We start from the raw sequence: 16888 nt of genomic DNA on the forward strand, positions 1-16888 counted from the left end.
CGGAAAGACTGTTAGATTTCAGCAGGATCTCCTGAGCTGCAGACCACTTGCAGAACACTATTATAGTTTTCTAAGATTTACCAAGTCAGTAAATCTTTTATTATTTGCCTAGAGTTTGTTTGCATTCTTTAACCCATCTTCTCACAAGGATGAGAAATGTCTGTTTCTGTATAAAACTTGAGCACCTTAATATTTAATGTAACCACAGAAAGAATTTTATGTTGCCATAAATGACAGCAAGTCCTCTATTTTCCTATTCCTTATGATACAAACTATTGATAGTACTATATTTAATTGAGTTCTTTAATTCCTTCTGTTGAACAATCAGTTGTTAAGCTTTCCTTAGCCAGGTTTTAGATAATGGCTTTTGTTTTTGCTTAGCCATCTGTCCCTGTATTAATTGTCCTTTTTCCCTAGCATTCACCCATAATTTTGGCAAACTGGTTCCTGAGGTTGGTCTAAATTCCTTTTGCTTCATTTTCTATTGTTGGACACTGTTACCTTTAGCATTTCACACATTTAATAGATGCAGTTCTGGCTACTGAAAGGAAGTTCAGTCACTTGCACTGTGTTGCAGGGAGCTGAAGTTTCTTTATTTTTATGCAACATTAAGAGCTGACAAAAACAATCTAGAAGCCTAAATTAAAAAGATTGCTTGTGTACAAGAAATCAATGTGTAGGCCACATAAAAATATTTTTCTGTTTTCACTATGAAGTGAGGTGACAGGTCACACTTAGAAGGTTTCAGAAGAGCTTCTGGGATGACCATCCAAGTCCCCATTTCATTTCCATTCTCAATGCTGAACCACTGTGCTCTGTGTGTTTTACACATCTTCCCCAGTCTTTCGCTGGAAGGGTCCTGAACCAGGCCCTGGTTCACAGTGGTGTTACTACACAAGTGCTCAGACTCTTCACATTAGGCTCAGCTTATTGGCTGAATCAAGATCCCACTGTCTTCTTTTTGTTTCCTCCTCTTCCTCCTGGGTGCTCCCATCCTTGACTCCTCTTTCCACTGCTTCATTCCTCAAAGACTTATGCCACTTACCTCTTCTGTCTCTGTTGCTGCATCAAGACACTCCTCAGTACCTGTTACCCTGATTCTTCCCTCACCAAAATTTCCACTGACCTTGTCCTCTTCCTTTTCCTTCCCCTTTTTATCTTTGAATTACATCTTCACCTTGCTCTTTTACTCTTGCCTTTGACCTTGTTTTCTTCAGAATTTCCAAGTGAATGCCTACTATGTCTTCTTTTTGGCATCCCTGGTTGATGGTGTGATTTCTTTTCCATGGTCTCACCTCCTTTCCTTGTTCATCACTCCGACAGTCCTGTGGTGGCTCGGCTGGGGACACATCCTGGCAGAGTTTGCCTTGCCACTTGCACCAACCCAAAATCCATTCCTCCTTGTGGTGTCCGGGGGCCATCTCACCAAGGTCCTTTGCATTTGTCACCTCTCTCCTGGCCATCTGGGCCATCCTGCCTTGCTGTGTGCTGGCTGTTCAGGACTGCCTCTCTTGCTCTGACTCACTTCTAGAGCTGCCTGTTGCATGTGGTCAGCTTCAGTTTTCCATATGTGTGGTGCCCAGGTCCTGGGCTTTCCTCACTTTATTACTCTGCCAGACCTGGCTTCTTGCAGCTTACAGTTATCCTTTCATTCTCTTCCTCCTGTAGATGATTTTTAGGCTTCTTCCTTACTGGCCCTCAAACATGAACAGTCTTGAAAAGTTGGGCATCTTCCCTGTTTTCAAAGCCACTCTAATATTCCGTGTGGTAGGTTAAACACTGGTTTGTTGATTGCTGTTTCCAAGCAATGGAAAAGGTGTAGACAGTAATAAAAGTGTATTTTGAATCAAGATGTGAATGTCTGTTAAAATAACAGGGTAATAAATACACTGCAGCCACCTGAAACCTTATTTGTCTCTCCAGCCTCTTTTATCTTCACTTCTCCAAAATTCAATCTGTCTTGGTCTAGAATCTGTCTTCTGTTTGTTTTCTTCATAACAGGAACATTTTTCAGAGGTTAGAAAAAAATGAAACAGAATATTTTAAGATTGGTATAATTATAACCACATGCAACTTAACTACTGGTTGTTTATTTTTCAAACTAATATAAGGCACAGAGTCATGAAAAGAGATACTTACTAATAGTTATAATATCCTTTTTGTGGATCGAAATCTAACAACATCTTCAAAATACTCAAGTTAGCATGTATGACTGTTGTCATAGTGGGAAAGCAATTTATATTATATCTGCTTAGGACAGGAACAGAGTCTGTTTTTCTAAGGCTTCAGTTGTGGTTTTCACAGCCCAGACTGGGCCTTTAGGAGAGGGAAGGAGAACATAACTGAGATTGGAAAAGACCCTTAAGATACTCATGGCAAGAGTGTGCCCCACCACATCCTGGTGCTTCTCAAAAGGGAAAAAGGAAAGAATTATTATCTATTCTCCCAAACCCCCACTTTTGTGGTTCAGTTTAATGTCTCTGGGTACTGCTGTAAATGCCTGTTTTAGCCATTAGTCTTTCTTCCCCTCTATTAACAAGTAACTGGTAGATATTTGGTGAAACAGCCCCTAAATCCCCTCCTTCATCTCCAAAGCAGTATGAGTATGGTCAAGGAAAAGAGGATGTGAGTGTTCACTTTTTCATGGCTAAAAATGTTGAGCTCCATGAGATGAGTGGAAAGAAGGAGTGTCACTTGTGGCAAAATATACGTGGATTGTTTCTTCAGGCAGGGATTTGTCAGAGACAGCAGTAACGTGAGGGAGAGCACTGCTCTGGCTCACTGAGACACAGCTTCAGTCTACAGCAGCTCTAAATATGCAGGTTCACATCTGAACTTGCAAGATACACAGGATGCCCACAGTGTGTGGATGCAAAGACCTCAAGCCTTGCAAAAGCAAGGCAGGGCCATCGATAAGTAATGCTGGAACAGCTTTCAGTCTAGTATATTTGGGATCCTGGGGAGACTTTGTATTCCACTGGAGAATTCCCACTCTAACGCCTTTGCTGGAGATGCAGGAACCGGTAGTTTATTCCAGCAAACTATGAGGAATGTTTGAGACTAAAATTTGGGGAAAAAAACAGTTTTATTATTCCTTGGATTTATAGAAGTCAATTCTTTGCTACTTTCCACTGACCAGTGCTGCTGTTGTACTATGCCATGCTGGGTCTTCTTATATATATACATGTATACACGTGTACATATATGAACACTTACATATGTACATTTATATGTGCACAAATACATAAAGAGATTGTGTATGTAGATAGATGTACAAAGGCACACAAATATATAAACACAAGCATACACACATATAAATGTTTACCTCTGACTATTGGGGCTGCAAGCCAAAAGAAAACCTTACCTTTAAGGGTGGGCCTATTTGAATGTCTGCTTGGAGTCTCACATTATGTTCTTGCTTGCACACAGAACTAGTGAGGTATTATTTTGCATGTTCTTCTTTAAACATAAATGACACAGAAAAAGGAGGAAGGCTTTGCCTGCTGGATGTGTTCTAGAGAAGACAGTGAATATGCAACAATTTTTTTTTCCACAACGTTTGATGCTAATCTCTGTCAACAAAATTTGCTGTTACTGAGACACCAGCTCGACTAAACTGTTATTCAGGAAGAAGATAAAAATTCAAACACCCATAACATTCTTCCTATCAGCAAGGAAACAGATGATGGCAAACAAGGCACCAAGTGAAACTAAAACTGGTTCAGACCATCCAAATTCCTTATATATAATTTCAATTTTGGGAGGTACTGTTTCTTAATATTCTTACAGATTACTGGCATGCGCTGCAGAATTAAAATGTATCTCAGGACCTTTACACTGAAGGATATCTAAAATGTTACTCAAAGAAAAAAGGTGGCTGATTCAGTAATGGAATATTTTTTCTCTTTATGTAGTACAAGACAAAAGACATATATAATCTAACTGCCTTATTTCCTTAAGCCTAAACCTATATTAATGACACAGGTTGTTAAGGAAGACTTAAAGGAAAGCCAAGTGATGCCTTTATGCTTTTTCACAGGGATTTTTATCCTCACGAGGTTATATATCAGTAAGTTGAGAGAGCCTGTCTGTCATTCAGTTTTTATACAGATGTGGAATGCTATAACACTTACTTAAAGAAACACAGCTGCTCATTTAAATGTCATAAAAGCTGTTACGTGGAAGTCGACTTAATCCTATTTCTCCTTATAGATTTTATTTTCCTGTAATCCAGGACTTTTGCTTATCTATAATGTACCATCATTATGAGCTAAAAGCCATTTTCTTTATATGTGCAGATTGCAAGGGAGGCAGTGGATTTTTCTTCTTCACTTATTTTTAAATAAATATTGAACAGCCTGTGTCAAGAATTTAGAGGAGAAAAGCCATCACACTTAAACTAAATTGGAAGAATTTCTTCTTCATGGGTCTCCCAAGCAAGCTGTGTGCTTGGTGACCCCTTCTTCTGTCTCTTTTTTCCCTTCCCTCTCTGCCAACTTCTCTCTAATGTCCAACCCTTTCCTCCCCTCTAGGCAGTCATTAAGGACAATGCTGTTTTCTAAAATTTAGTTTTAAGAGAGGAGAACCAGTGATGAAGATGTGTGTTGTGATGCAGTGAGATAGGAAATCCCCATTTAACAGAACTGTGATGTTTGGGAGAAAAGGGGCATCCTGTGGAACAAGGGTGCTGGTCAGGGGAGAAGCTTTGATTCTTCTGCTTTGCCTAAGTGTCAGTGTGTCTTTTCATGTATTCACTGGCCACAGTGAATATATGTTATAGCAACCATAACCACACAAGTAATCTCACCTGGGAAATACAAATAAGAAACTTCCACAGGGCATGTCATAAAATGAGAGTGCTTGGACTTGCACTTGCAAAGGCCCATAGGTGTCCCCAAAAAGAACTGCTACCTTATAATTTGACCCCTTTTTTTTTTAATGAAAGTAAAATCACACTTATTTGCAGAGAAGTTGATTTTCACCCCATCTGACTGTTAGTCTGGATAATTTTTTTAAGTGTCCATGTTTATGAAAAACTGACCATCAAATGGGATGGGACTTTCTCAGTGGGGGATTTGAAACATGGACCTGGGAGCCGTGGTTTTAGGACAGGTTTCTGAGTTTCCTGGGATATGATAAAGCTAATCTGAGGAGTTCTATGAAAATGTTTGGAGAATTAAATTATAAAAGTAACTTAGGAATAGGGCTAAAAAAAAAAAAGCTGTGGCAATCTTCTTATTTAGTGTCAAAACGTATTCCTTGGCCAATGTTTATCCTCCATCACACATTGATATTATCTGCCTTGTAGGTTCAGCACCTTTATGGTCTCTGAGCTTGCCTACACAGCAAAGGTTATGCCTGGTAGGACAGGCTGTCATGATATGACTGATGTGTTCCTTGAAATTGCTTTCCTGGTGTGGACACCCTGGGGTGGGGTTCAGCTCCCCCAGGCACATAGGAGCTGCCTGAGTCAAGAGGAGTATTATGGCTGAATCTACCCTTGAAAGGTGCACCCAGGGCTTTGACCACTCCCCCCAAATATGCACCCATGGGGGTGGCAGGACCTGACCCACCAGCTCTGTAGAGTGAGGGGTTTGTCCCTTTCAGGGTAGCAAATGCTGATCACTCACTATGGGGAGCTCTGTGGATAGAGAGGTGCTGAGCTTGAAGAGACTGGTGGGTGCTAAATTTGCAATTTTTAGTTTGCTGACCTTACTAAGGAGATGATTTTGGAGGGCCATTGCTGAGTTAGGGTTTGGCATGCCTGTTTCCATATAATAAAATTATCCTTCATCTGCTTATGTGAAAAATTAAAATGAGCTGACAACTGACACCTATTTATCATTAATGTCACCATATTTGTTATGTCCTTTAATCCTAGGTTACTGAAATCTCACCTTTAACTTTTTTTTTTACTTTTCAAGAATTTTTTTGTTTTTGAAAAAGCTTGAAAATACAAAGTCAGGGACACGGAACCAGAAAATAACATTTCAATATGCATTTTTAAAATATTGCCATTTTTAATGCATTGTGTTTTTCACAATTTTTTAAATTCTTAGTGGTGTTAGCAAATAAAAATAAGAACAGATTCTTTTCAAGAGATGTATGGAATAAGGGGCAGATGCAGGATAAATACTGAAGAAAATATAGATGTTTCATTTTCCTCTGTACAATAACAGTAAAAATGTTAAATCTTGTAATGTACTGGAAAAGCCAGGGGAAAAGGAAGTTTCATTATTGGATAATGAAGCACTTAAAGTATTTATTTACTGGAGATCATGAAGGTTCTGCCTTTATAATGTTTTTTAATCCATCCACTGCTTCTAGTTTGGTGTATTTTAACATTGCATAATAGAACAGAGATGTAGTTAAAGGCAAGAAAATATAAAAGACAGAATTTTCCTGCATTCCTTGCTATATTTTGAAATTAATAAAATAAGAGCTGGTTTGCAGTTGATGTCATTTTCAAAAGAAATAGGGCTGGGCTAACTATTTTTACTACCACAATCATCATAGGAAGAGTCCAACATTTTGCTAACATTGAGTAGTGCTAACCGCACAGAAGACTCATTTGATCTTATATAATGTTTTCATGGTTAATAAGATTTTCATATGACATTTTTGCATGATTATAAGTGCTGGAATTTCATTGCAGTAGGTATTAACTTTTGCGATTGAAGTTAAGGGAGATTTCTTTTTCTTTTTTTTTTTTTTTTTAATAGCTAATCAAGAATTTAACTGCCTCTGGGGCATTTTAAGAAAATGTTATACTGTACTTAACGAACATTATACTACAAATAAGAGCGATATTCCTGTAATTAAAACAGTCTGGATATTGCTTAATGAATGTTTTTCTTATCTTAATGTGTAGGCAGTAAGGATTCATGTAGTTGCCTTTATTAACTTGTGGAGTTAGTTAAAAAGCTGGTTAAAACAGTAAGTCCATATCAGGTCAATATAAAATGCTTATGTAGGGATTTCATTGCTCTTATAAATCCACTAGTTAAAAAATAAACACAGATGCTTTTTTGTGCCATCCTGAGCCATATTGCAGTGTAGTATTTCTGCCTGTAGACATTTCCAAAGTTAAGTGTTGCCTGGAGCACCGCAGGATTTGTAAGCATTCTTCTTTATCGTCTGTTTAGGAAATATTTTTAAATTTCCACCAGGCTTGTATTCAAAGCCAGAGAGCGGCTGGTTTTCAATTAGTGTGGCCACAGTTGCTGTTGAACTAAAAGCATTGTGTATTCGTTCTTTTTTTCTGTCATATTGCATCAGCTTTGATGTAATTGCAACTTTTTTTTATGTAATTGCAGTGCATTGTAGTTTTATAGTAGTGTTCTTCATCATTTTAATATTTACTAATTGCTTGCTAAATTGTTCCTCACTGCTCAGTTATTTGGTGCAGAAGGCATTCTGAGTAAGTCCAGTTTAATACAAAATAATTTTTAGTAATTAATAGTGATTCTTCCACATAATAACTCAACAGAATAATACTTGGCTAAACATAAATAATATTTTTACTTTTAATCTTATTCTGAAAAAATCATGCAAGATTGGATTTCTTCTCCAGCTGAAACTGAGCATCTTTATATTTTTTAAAAGATATTCTCCACCTGGATTGCATCCATATACATCTAAGTCTCAATTTTGCACACAAGTCCCTGTACAAAAACCTGAAAAAACCAGGATGACCCATGTATAGCCTAAGAACACATAGAAATGGAGCAGTTTCATAATTCAAAATTAATCCCCAGTCCTGGAGGCACTTAAGCACATGGTTAACTAACTGTAAGTGTTTGACTAGTCTTTTTGATTTCTCTGCGCTAGGCACATGCTCAAATGGGTTTACAGGAGCAGTTTCAAAATGCAGAGAAGACTGCAATATTGTTTTCTTTTTCTTATATGGTAAAAATGTCCGGGCTTTATGTAGTATTATAATTTACCTATGTTTCTAAGTATAGGAATCATCAAAAATGCTTGTGCTTTGACTAAGTATAGACTGACGTAAATTGCAAATTGAGATAAAATATGGTCTACCAGTGAAAAATTGCTAGAACATGAAGGGACCTTCAGTTTGCAAAATATCCCCACCACAACCAAAACTATGAGGACAACAGTTTGTAATAAAAAATCAGAAATTCTGGAAGATCTGAAGTGGATGACAAATGCCTTCTTTCTTCTGACTTCTGCAGCACTAGTATATTGACTCTCCATTCATTTCCTTCTGCTAAATATTGTCAGTCACTACTTCGATGTAATTTTATTTTAACTCAGATATAAATCAGAAATTATTTCAAGGTCTGTACTGTTTTCTTTTTCTCTCACGCCATGCAGACATGGATATCTAACCTGCACAGGCTCTGGTGGATGTAGTGACTCTCTGTTATGAATGCAAGATCATTTTAACAGGCAGGAATGGCACTTTATTGATTCTGACTTTACCAAGTGCCTGTTTCTTACTTTGTGTATAACTCATTAGCAGCCTGCTCCTAAACTGCTCAGGAGTCTTTGGATGAATTTGGGACTCAGACTTTAATCACAGTAATTAGCGTGGATTTTTTGAATCCTGGTCTGGATCTTGACCTTGTAGCATTTAGCCAATGTGCACACAGCTGGACCAGTGGTGAGGGCTGCAAGAGCTCAGTAGTGAGGATGCTCCCAGTGTCCTGGTGTGGGAACCGACGCGGAGGGAATGGAGGGGAGTGGGGAAGAAAAGAGGGGAAAAACACATTCAGTAAGAAAAGAAATTCTGCCCAAACATAGTTACCGATTTTTGTGTATGTACACCGAGATGGGTGGGTGCAAAGTCACTGTGTGAAAAGACTGGGGCAGAATTAGGAGCAAGGGAATTAAGAACCTGATGGTAAGATGGAGGGGAGAACTGGAAGAGCCAAGAATGGTTTTGCAGTGACATAAAGAATCTGTTCAAAGTTCAGCTTTTCTGTAGAGGCCATCAGGATGGGTCTGACTGTATTAAAAAAAATGCAACCGTTGCAGATTTGTGGGTTTTATATATTCACTTCCTAAGACAGATTTTGGCATGGGATGTTCCAGGACAGCTTCATGGTTATATATGCCTAGTCCTCCCCCTGAATTGGAAGATTCTCAACTTCCAAAGGCATGTTTTTTTTCTTTGTGCCACACAGCTCTGATAACACTTGGTGCATATTTGTCTGTACACAAAACCAAGTAAATCAAAACAAATTATGCATCAACATCACACATCCAAAGCAGTATCTTCTTACTTCTCAATGCATACCTTTAAAAAGGCTAATTTATATGTAGATTTTTTCTAAATCTCTTGATATTGGTATTGGATCTTCATCTTTATTGTGGATGTATTTGTTATTTAAAATGCATTGCAAATTTCTGTTGCAGCTGCTAGTTGCAATTCTAACGTACAAAAAAATCTAATGCAAGAGTTTCACTGAAGAAAGCATACAGCTAGATAAAATTTTGCAGTTTCTATTTACAATGTTGTAGATTTTAAAAATGCAGCTTAGGAACTGAATTAGTTAAACAAATGAAAGCGTTTAAAATTTTCTTAAAAACTGTCTTAACTTAGCATTTATTTCTATATCTTTATATTTAGGAAGACAGAGAAAATAACTGTTATCTTAACTTCATGTTCCTTAGGTGGAAGTGGCAAAATGAACGTGTTACAGATAGACAGAGTACTTTTTCATTGCCCTGCAGTGCTGTGGGTCTGATTAAGCAGCAGAAAGCATCCCTAGAAACCAGATACTTTGCCAATGGTAAAAGCAAAGCGAGGTACAACTCAGCTCAAGAATACTTTATGGGCATGGCGAGTTATTCAGAGTTATCCACACCGTAAGGAAGGGAGCAAAGCCTCAACTGTATGTCACATATGCTAAAGCTCCCCAAGACAGGACACCAATTAACCTTGGATGATAGCAAACACACACACGCACACACAGGCTGCCCGAGAGGAGCAGCCTGTTGCCATTAGTAGGAAGCAGCAGCCCTTGTCACCCTGAGCCATTATTTAAATCTCTTTTAAAATTCACTTCTTAAGTCAAAGAACCGTAGCACTCTCCTCTTCCTCACAAACAGGCTATTTTTGCTGCCCTGAAAACAGGACACATTAGTAATATGAGAAGCCAGCAGTCCTTTTATTTTTATCCTCGCTGTCTAATTTGGCCATTTTGAATTGAGAAGAAAAAAATGCCTGATCTTCAGTCAAAGCAATTTAAGGCATGATGGAATTCAGAGTGAACCAAAACAACAGGGTCAAATGTAGTTGAAAGAACATGGTGGGGTAAATAAAAGGTCTTTTTTTTTTTTCTTTCTTTTTTTTTTTTTTTTTACATTTAGTACTGGTGGGAGGAGAAAGTTTGGTTAACTATTTAACCTATGATAGCCTTTTATCATTTTATGGCTAAGGGGTCCATTATTTTAAGCCTTTGCCGGTGAGTTCCTGGTTTGTATTCAATCTTTTCTCTGGGGCCCAGTTATATGACTTACATTGATTTACTGGAGATAGGAAAAAATTATAAATAGCAGACAAAGCCACATATTTTTCCTAAAATTACTTTCCAGCAACTTTGGATTTGGTGCTTAGTTTTCATTTCCACTCATACTTCTCTATGTCATGACTTTTTTTTTTTTTTTTTGATCAGTGGGGCTCTCCTTCCCCATTTGGTTCAGCTCTCTGTTTTTTGGTTATAATGCAATATGTCCTGATCAGCTGGAGAGAGTGCTTGTGAAAGGTCACTTGGAAGACCCCTTTTCATTTCTCCCTGCTACAGTTTTTCCAGCAGGCAAGTGCTCTCAGGAGCAACCCCCTCCAATCTGTCCCTTTTGATATCCAAAGCTGGTTGTTACGGGGGTTAAATTTCTTAATTCACTGAGTTTTTGTGAGCACTTCTTCAACTCACCACTCAGTCCCCACAGCTGGGTGCAGACCGCCTGTCTCCCTTAGGATGCTGTGGAAGTGTTAGGGTTTATTCTTTCACCTTCTTCACACTTTTGGGGGGCTAATTTTATACCTTTATGTCTTCCATCAGCTTCAGGGGAATTAGTCTTCACGTTACATCTATGTGAGATAGTATCAGCCTTATGGTGAGAAGTTTAAAATCAGACAAAGCCTCTCCTGGTAAAGAAAACTGCTTGTCAAGAGATCTCAAACCTGGTGAGAGCTGGTGGCTTCTGCCTGCCCTGGAAAGGACTTAGGTTTGGGGGGGTTTCTTAATTAGTTTTTTGAGGGTCAGGGGAATGACCGTACTGAGTCTGGAACAAAGGAAGAAATCAAAATGTAAAGCTGAGTGTTTGGTATGTTGATAACCCCCCAGTTTTAATTTCAGCATAATTGGATCAGGGTTAATGGCAGTTGTTACTTCCCTTACATTTTATTCAAAAGTAAATATCATAGCTCTTCACTTTTAACCTGTTTTTTTTTTTTCCCTTGTCTTTTTTTTTTTTTTTTTCCCTAAAAAAGAGCTGCTTGCTTTACCCACATTTATTTCCACTAGAAGAGTACTAAGATTTTGGGGACCTGTATTCTGATGGTAAAGCTTGTGATATGAGCTTTTGTTTTCCGTTTGGGAAAATGTTAGCATTTTTTCACATGTTAACTTTTTAACAATTATGAGGAAATTCTTTTCCTTGAAAACTGTTGTCCTTTTCTTTTTCCTCCCCTTTTCTCCCTTCTTGATATTTTTATTTCCCTTTTATATGGAGACTTGTAGATTTTGTCACTTCAAACGTTAGCTGTTCCTCCTCTTTTCTTTCACTTTACAATACACACTAGGAGATTTTTTTTTTGCATATTCCTTCCCTTTCTCTGTGAGATATTGTAGTTCACCAAATTTAAAACACTACAGTATTTAGAATCCCCGCAGTGCCATTTTAAGTATTTGGACCTGGAAAATGCCCCAAGTAATAACTACCTGAATTGCTTTTAATTACACAATATAGCTGCATCATTTTACTTCAGATTCTTTTTGATTGATGCTGTAAGGCAATTGTAACCATGGATGATGGGATTAAGTGCCTCTTGAAGTGACTTTAGCTTCTTGTGGGAACAAAGGAAAAGAAGAGAACACTTAGTCCCTTTTTGAGTGAACAGCCTTTTTTCACTTGCTATATAAAGAAATACAATTAACAAACATTATCCCCAGAGGTGAATTGAAATGTACATGCGGACAATAACCGCTCTTGACTGCAATTAGACATATATGATCCGAGGTATTTTGGCCATTCATTAGTGCTAATTGTTTGAGAAACAAGCCCAGAGAACAAATGATTAAAATGTTAGTGCCATAACCAGGATTATTAGCATGTGTGATAAAATGCATGCGCCGCAGCTGTACCAATAAAACTCTCCAGCGAGTCGCTTTGATTCGACAAACACTCAGCGCGGCTGCGAGCCCTCCGTATTTGCACAGGGCCTGCTGATGTTTATAACAAACAACTTGTATCTTCTTTTCTTAATTAGAAAGAATTACTATGCAAATTGTGGGGCTTTGTAATTCCATAGAAGTTTCCTTTGTTTTTGGCAGATTATTTGTGTGCGGTGGTGTGCTACTCCCTGGTAAATTCAACACAGGAAAACCATTATGTTTTCTCTGGAGTGTTGTTGTTTTGTTTTTTTTTTTTTTTTTTTGCACATATTGCAGAAATAATTTGTACAACATTTTCCTACATTAGCTGGGTGTTTTTCAGGGCGTGTTGTGGGTCTTGGATCACTTCTGTCCTTCTTCCACAGCTCCACAGACATCATGGTGTGCAGTTACATGCACAGAGGTCAAAAATACATGTGGACATTATCCAGATTTTTTAATAGTTTTAGTGAAGTGTCTAAAAATGCTCTTTGCGAACACTTTGCCAACACTATGCCAAAGATTGTAGAAGGAAAGATTTGGCCTATTGAGCAATGAATATTTTTCTATGTGTTTGGCAGATCTTCCAGGCCTGATTTGATTTAGCAAATAAACAGGGAACAGAGGCACAGGTTAAAGTGCTGGAAATCACTTGTGCGAGTACTTTACTTTGTGAGCTGTATGTTGTTGGCTCCAATGTGACTGCACAGGTGTATGCATTTTATGTGTATGAGTATGAGCAATGCTGGAATGTGAAAATGCAGTTTATAGCAGAGAAATTTGCATAATTTGGGGTAATTTCACTGTTCGCAGTCACACTGTATGGCTGCCATTGCAAACTGCAGTGTCTCTTAGTATTTCAATAGGTTTTCTTTTCTCCTTCCTGAGGATGAACTATTCACTTTTGGGTGAAATGGTTCTCAGAGGACCATGAAAAACTTTAACTTGCCAGCTACTTTTACATATTTGATGAAGACTTTAGTAGAGTGTTATGTTTGCTGAAGAAATTTAGTTTTATTTCCAAGACCCAAGAGCACTCAGCATGCTGCCAGATGCTATGAATGAAAATATGCTGCTGTAAAACAATTTAATGAGCATTACCCAATAGCCTAGTCCTTGTTTTAACTTACAGTGCTTAAAGGAAGAAACATTGTCTTAGCAAATTCACTTGGCTTTTGTCCATGTGTTTAGTTTAAAGCATAGTCAAGCTTAGTTTGAATCATTAAAATACTTGGAGCCAGGAAACATATGTAAGATTTTCCTCCTCTTTATGGCACAGGGTTAACAGTATAATCGAGACTGCAGTGCTGTGTGGGTTTTTTGTCCTAAAAAAGCAACTGCTGGGGATTTTTTCATTCTATCAACATAACAGAAGTCAAGATAATCAGGGGAGTGTTTTCTACCAGAGTAGCTAACTGCTCATATACAGAGCACCCCAAGGTTTGCCACTGTTTAAAATAAGTCTATAGACAAATGGATCTATTAATTAATCCACGTCTTCCTCTGCTTTTTTATTGTAGAACATAAAATATGACTTTGCGAGGAAAATGAACAGTGATGATTAAAGAATATATGTCAAAGAATTAGCATTGACACAATTTACTGCAGTCATACCTAAAGATACTTGTTGAAAACTCTAATTTTATATGAATGCTTCTAGAGCTCTTAGTTTTGAAAGGAGAAGGGCTCTGTCTTGGTCCACTGACACGACCTCCTGCTGTATATATTTTTTCCTGGACATACTTTTTGAAAAAAAATTTCTTCTTCAGGTTGCTAAGATATCCCATAAAACTAATAATATGACACATTGATAGTGTGTTTTTTTAATAATAATTCATGTCCTGAGAAACCTGTTGTTTGAGCCCATGTGGTTACAAAGTTGTTTAGCTGAGGAGGAGATACCAATAATCACCTGGCAGTAGCATTTCCAGCATTAAGCCTATTACATGATGGCATTTTAATGGATTACGTCTATCACTCCTTTGGAGTCAGGTGGTCTGCTGAGGAAGCTGTACTGCTCCTCCATCTAAACACAAGTTCATAGACCTGGATGGTGTCACCTGACAAAATCTGGTCTGCAGGTAATGGTGCTTTCACCTACACAACACTACATGCCATTGTGTGTGGTATGCAGAGCAAGGCTGCCTTCATGGGGCTTGCAACAGTGAGAGGGAAAATGGCTGGTCAAACAGCCCTTGGTGTGATGACAGCCCAGCAGAAATCCTGGGAAACATGTGTGACAGAAGATACATCTCATCTCAGCAGGTTCTGAGATTATGGTGTTAGCCACGTCTATCAGGTTTCTGGCAGGTTGGAGGGTTGGTGAGAGGCAGTCATTAAGGGTGCTTCAGGGGCTGCTTGGCTCCAGGATGGAGTTAACTATTAATGGGCCGAGCTCTTTGACTCCTTTGTGCCCCTGGGAACCACAAGGCTGAAGCCATCAGAGAAAGAGAATAGAAACTAATCACTTTTGTTCCCTCATATATGTTATGGGAAGGACTGCAGACTTCTTTACTGACCTCTGTGTCACACTGAAAAAAGATCCTCCTCTTTCCATTTGAGATAAACCACTCTTCCACCTCATCCTTGCTTACTAAAGCGTACTACTGCAGGAAAATGAGATTAAGTGGATTTGTCTAGCAGCCACTTGAGTTGCCACAAGTTCTGTTAGCATCCCCACTTCAGCCTGAAGCAGGGAATGTGAAGTAATTTGTGAGAGAGAGGCAAAGAGAATACTTTGGAGGAGCTCAGTGGATCTCCGTTGCATGTTTCCAGGTGTTGATAGGATCTCCTACAGCTGAGTCTTGAAGCTGTTGCTGTTATTAACAAAGGTAACACAGGCATTTTTAATAAAATAATTTCTATTTAATTGCCAAGCTGTCCCATTTCTTAAACTGAATTAAGCATTACCAGGCATGTTGAAAAGAAGACCCCATCAGTGGTTTTCGTAGGCTCTTAAAGTGGACCCACACAGGATATGCAGAGATGCAGCAGATGAGATGATAAAATAATTTTCCTTTTCAATTTAGTTTACTGAGGGAAAAATGTGATAGAAGCTTTATTCATATTTTTAACCCAAGTCTTATATTCAGCTTTAAGGGTGCACACTCTAAGGGAAGAGAGGGTTCTTTAACAGATTCAGCTTAGAAAGGAGAGTATTACAGTAGTCTGCCAGTGACATGCCACATTGGCCCTGATTTAGATTGACTGAATTCGTTTCCAAGCATTTGAGAGCGTTAAGTCATGTTTGTTTGAAGAAAACCCACATGTGTGTGTAGCCATGTGTCATCCAAGTCTAGCAACTTGGGAAGCATTATTAAGAGGGGCACAGGAAAATGCATGGGTCCCTGACATGATGTGATAATGACATGTTCAGCATGGTGCTAGGAAAGCTTTGCATTATTCAAAGTGCTGAATAATATACATGATAATGCATAATGGTGTTATATGGTAGGATTACTTTGTGGTGTAAGTGCCTTGTGCTTAGTATGAAAGTAAAATGTATTATTTTGTCCTCATCTTTGATGTAGCAGAAAGGCCTGGGGGATACAGCATGCAGTGAGGAGAAACAGGAGCAGGCAAGGGGCTTTTTTTTTGGAGGGCCAAGAAACACAGTGGCACCCTCTATAATTTATTTCTCTGTGCTTGTAATTATGGAGCAAAGCAAGCTCCCCACAGCACTCAAGAGCAGCCTCCTCTGGCAGTCCCACAGCCTCCAAGTGCACTAACCCAGCTCCTGCCTGGAGCTGGTGTGCTGGGCCCTCACCAGGAATATAAGCACATGGTGGAGACCATGCCAGACCTCACACCTACAGGCCACAGGGATGTTATCCTCTCAAGCCATGTGGCACCAAAGGCTCACACCTGCACTAATCTGTGGTGCACAAAACATTTACAGACTTAAAAAAACACCACAGCCAAAAAAAAAAAAAACCACCTGCTGCTGATGCTGCTGGGCTCTGTCAATAGAAGTCTGTGCTGCGGATGTGAAAGTCTGAAGAGAATAGCAATGCTCCACACTGCATGGGGTTTTAATTTTTTTCTTCATTTCCCCCTCCATCCATCTTGCTTATTTAAAATTTGCATGCAAATACATTTGTTGATATAATGCTACGGTTGCAAAATGAGCTTCACAAACCTGTGTTTGTTTTAACCAGCACCCCTACTTCATTCACAGCATGGCATCCAGCTCCTGGAGGAAAAGTGGCAGATAGCAGCTTCCTCCCCAGAGCAGTCTTGATCCATTCCCAGCACAGTCTGTATCCTACAGAGGAGTCCTGTGACAGGGAAAAAAAGAACCCCCACCCTTCACTATTTCATACTTGCTGTAGCGCCCAGAATGGGCAGTGTAATTAAAGCTGCATGGATAAACCTCAGCCCTGGCAGGTCTTCAATTATGATTAAGTTTGCAACTTCTATTGAACATAGTGGTTTTGGAGTTTTATATTGTAATTAACTGTAATACTGTCAGCTAATCTCTCTAACTTGGCTCTTCCAAAGAGAAAAATATATAAGTAGCCCAAAACCAGCCACTATCTAGGTAG

At 38.8% G+C, this 16888-nt stretch overlaps 1 protein-coding gene across 4 annotated transcripts in view; it reads left to right on the plus strand.

The window, feature by feature from the left end:
- CLYBL (citramalyl-CoA lyase) overlaps positions 1 to 16888 on the plus strand; it is a 164476-nt gene that overhangs the window by 70086 nt on the left and 77502 nt on the right. The gene's annotated exons all lie outside the window — the stretch shown is intronic.

This window comes from Lonchura striata, chromosome 2 (genome assembly GCF_046129695.1).
Source record: "Lonchura striata isolate bLonStr1 chromosome 2, bLonStr1.mat, whole genome shotgun sequence".
NCBI lineage: Eukaryota > Metazoa > Chordata > Aves > Passeriformes > Estrildidae > Lonchura > Lonchura striata.